Source organism: Cupressus sempervirens, chromosome 9 (genome assembly GCF_028749045.1).
Source record: "Cupressus sempervirens isolate cs-2001-9-10 chromosome 9, ASM2874904v1, whole genome shotgun sequence".
Taxonomy (NCBI): domain Eukaryota; kingdom Viridiplantae; phylum Streptophyta; class Pinopsida; order Cupressales; family Cupressaceae; genus Cupressus; species Cupressus sempervirens.
The window spans coordinates 471,341,496-471,345,321 of record NC_143126.1 but is presented as its reverse complement, the minus strand read 5'-3'; the positions used below and the strand labels follow the sequence as shown (position 1 = coordinate 471,345,321).

Below are 3,826 nucleotides of genomic sequence, written 5' to 3'. Positions count from 1 at the left end.
ATGGCTGCTCCCACTTCACCAAGACACTGTAATGTGTACAAACTTCCAGTTTTCTACCCTTTTGCTAAAAGTAATTGACCTTTTGACACTTTCCATGAAGCTAAATCAAAACTAACATTGCAACCTTGTGTATATAATTGACTAATAGAAATCAGATTATGCTTAAGTGTAGGTACATGCCTAACATCTTTTAAAATCCATTTGCTCCCATTTTTCAATGACAATAAAATGTCCCCTTTTCCCACTATGTCACATTCTTTATTATACCCAAGAAACACTTTACCAAACATAACTTCTTGGTAATTCATGAAAACATTGCGACATGGAGTTGCATGAAATGAGGCACCGGAATCAAGGACCCACAAATTTGAATTTGTGTCACTAGCTGCAAGTACCAAAGCTTCATCAGTTGTAGCATTAACTCCATCATTTATGACTTTATTTTGAGCCTTCTTGTAATGCCAACACTACTTCTTTGAGTGCCTTGGTTTTCCATAAAACCAGCAAGACCCATTTCTTCCTCTCGATTTGGAGTGATGACTCGATCTTCCTCTTGTGTTACTATTATTATTATTATTTCTTCCTCTCTCTCAACTTCTACCTCTATTGCTCGTGCTCACAACTGTAAGAGCATCACCAGAAGAGGGTTCTTGATGCTTCCTCTACATGTCTTCACTAAGAAGTGTGGCTGCAACTTCATCGAATTTCAATTTGGTCTTGGCTGCAACTGAAGTGCTCACAGCCATTACTACACCTTCCCAGTTGTTTGGAAGTGAACATAGTAAAAGAATAGCTTTGATTTCATCATCTAATGGTATACCAACTGAAATGAGTTGACTGGCCAATGTATTAAACTCATTTAGATGATTCAAAATTACTCCCCCTTCTTTTGTTTTCAGATTATATAGCTTCTTCATTATAAAAACTTTATTCAAAGCAGAAGGTATCTCATACAATGAAGATAATTTCTCAAGTAACTCTTTAGTTGTCTTCTCAAGTGAAACTTTAAACAACACGTTACTTGAGAGTGCCAAGAAAATTGTTGCCCTTGCTTTTAAATCCAAATTTTCTCAGTCTTCGTCTGACAATGATCCTTTTCCCTTTGTCTTACCAAGCAACGCAGGTTGTAAATCTTGCTTGATGAGAAAAGACTCTATCTGCACTTTCCATAGCCCAAAGTTTTTCCTAGAAAACTTTTCACTTTTCCATTTTTCTGCTTCATCCATGGTGCCTGCAAAAAAAAAAAAAAACCTCACCGATTTCCAAAAAAAATCAAACGAGCTTAACCAAGCTCTGATACCAATTGTTGAAAGTAAGTTGTAGACCCAAAAACTAATTAACAACAGAAATAGAACATAACAATAAAAAGACCAGAGGAAAAAAGAACAGAAACAGAGACACTAAAATTATAGTGGTTCATCCAGATATTCTAGATTACATCCACATTACAAGCAGGGCCAATATCTCTATTAGAAATAAATCTTGATCCAATGATACAATAGCTCTTAGCTTCAAGGTTTGGGCACGGGACTTGAAGCTGAAGGTGAAAACCTTAGCAATTTTTCCATCGAATGCTTGTCCCTTGATGTGCTACAAATCTGGCCCTGGAAGAGCATGTTGGGTTAAAGCCAAGGACAGAGAAGGTAAAGGCATTTGAAATTTTAGGAAGAAATCTTTGCTATTGGTCAGGTTTTGAGGAGATGGGCATCTGAAGAATTGCTCAAGCTAAGTGCAAAAATTGGAAAATCCTGTAGTTTCAGCAGAATCTGACAGTCGCAATTAGTGGCACTTAGCTTGATAAATGACTTTGACCTATACCTTCTAAAAACAATCATTATCACAATTAATATGATCTATTCTCACAATTAATGTGATCTTATCTACATCGAATTTCTTGTCTATTTTTCACAATTAAAAAATAAAATTACCCCTACAAAAATCCCACATGACCAATAAGAAATTAGAAATATGATCACAAATTTTAATTTTTAATATTTCTTACTTAAACCTTAGAAAAATAAACCTTGCCTTAAGCTAAATTAATAATAATGTGCCTCTACCAAAAACATTAGTACCCTACCTTGTAAGGCAGGGACTAATAAAATGATTGTCCTATTACAATCATATCATAATCATTTATACAATAAATAAAAGGTACAATGATATCATATATTTTCAAATATATATAAATTGATATATTTTTAGTCTATAAGAATACTTATTTTTAAAATAATGTTAAAGATTTTTTTAAAAAATACTTAAACATGACTAGCCTCTTCATTGCATAAATTGGGTAGGATTGAGGCTAATAAAGCAATGAAATAATTTGTTAGAAAAATGCTAGAAAATATTTTCCAAACAAAAAATATTCAACATAATTAGATTTTCTTAAGAATACCTAAAGATAGTAAAAAAGAAAATTCATAAATCATAGTAGAACTAGTTCTCCACAAATTCTACTTTTCCTACCTCTAAAAAAAAAATAGACATAATTTTTTACCAAATCCTTCTACTATATATTATTAGTTATAATAACCATTAAAGCAAGAAATATTCTTTTTTTGTAAAATGCTCCTAGCCTACATTAACTATTACTATAATAAATATGTTAAAAAAAAATCTTATTAATTACAAAATATATTTTTAATCTATGTAAACAAATATGATTTATCTAGTATATTAAATTGTATTTTAAACTTGATCAAAAATATTAGATTTATTTTTTATCTAAACAAAATCTATATTATAATATTATTATAAAATTACTCATTAATAATCAAATTGTTCAATAATTTAGTAATCGTAATTGAATTCAAAATATAGAAATTAGGTAACAAATTGTATTAAGTTGAAAGTGACTTTATGTTTATATATGTCAATTAATTTATTTTGTAAAAAAATTACAATCACAACGAGATATTTTTAGATAAAGGTGAATTAAGCATTGCATATTTGTCGAAGCTTCTCGATGTGATGTTGTGAGCAACACAAGGGTCGATTGAGGGAATATTGTAGTATGTGTTTCCATTAAATGGAGGCACAAATTCCCTTGTTCCTAAACTTTTAGATCATTTCTCATCCACAAAAAGATCTAATAAATGTGGTCGAATACTATAGGTTTTCCTCAGATGGTTCGCAATCTTGATGCTTAAACTACAACTTTACGAAGGAAAATATGATTTTTTTTCCACAATTTAGTTGTCATATAAAGATTTGAATTTTTAAAAATAAGAAAATGATTTGAACTTAATACTATTTAATTATTTAAATCAAATGTTCATTGGCAAAGCTTTAGAGTTAGAACATCCTTCTACTTACTTGGTAAACTTGGAGCTTCAGAAACTACAAAGATGATGCCAAAATTAACTATAAAGATGTGAGGATAAGTAGTCTTCTTCATGCCATAGTTGCACCCAATTCCTCCCCCAATTTTCCCTAGTTGGCTGCACTCAGTGAAGTAGTAATGCACATGCTTAATGTAGGCCTTTTCATAGGGCATAAAATTGTCCTCTAGAACAACACTATGAAGATGTTGAAGCATCTAAAGATTAGAAGGCTCTATATAGAGAAAATATTTAGAAGTCATTAAGACTTATTACTCCTACTTAGAGGTTGTTTATAACAAAAGTTAACACTTATTATTATGTAATTGAGTTGATTAAATTCAAGGAAAAAACCTAGAATTCATAATGCTTTATCAATTATCACATTTAAATATTCCACTATGAAACCATTCAATGAAATTAGATGGAATGAGAAAGATCACCAATTGGTTTCTAAAAGAGATGAGTTGAAGGAGACTTAAATCTTTTCTATGGAAGCTCAT

At 30.9% G+C, this 3,826-nt stretch overlaps 1 pseudogene; it reads left to right on the top strand.

Annotated features, from left to right (window-relative positions):
* The window catches only part of LOC149539359 (putative inactive receptor kinase At5g10020), a 25,293-nt pseudogene continuing 21,467 nt past the window's right edge, over nt 1-3,826 (top strand).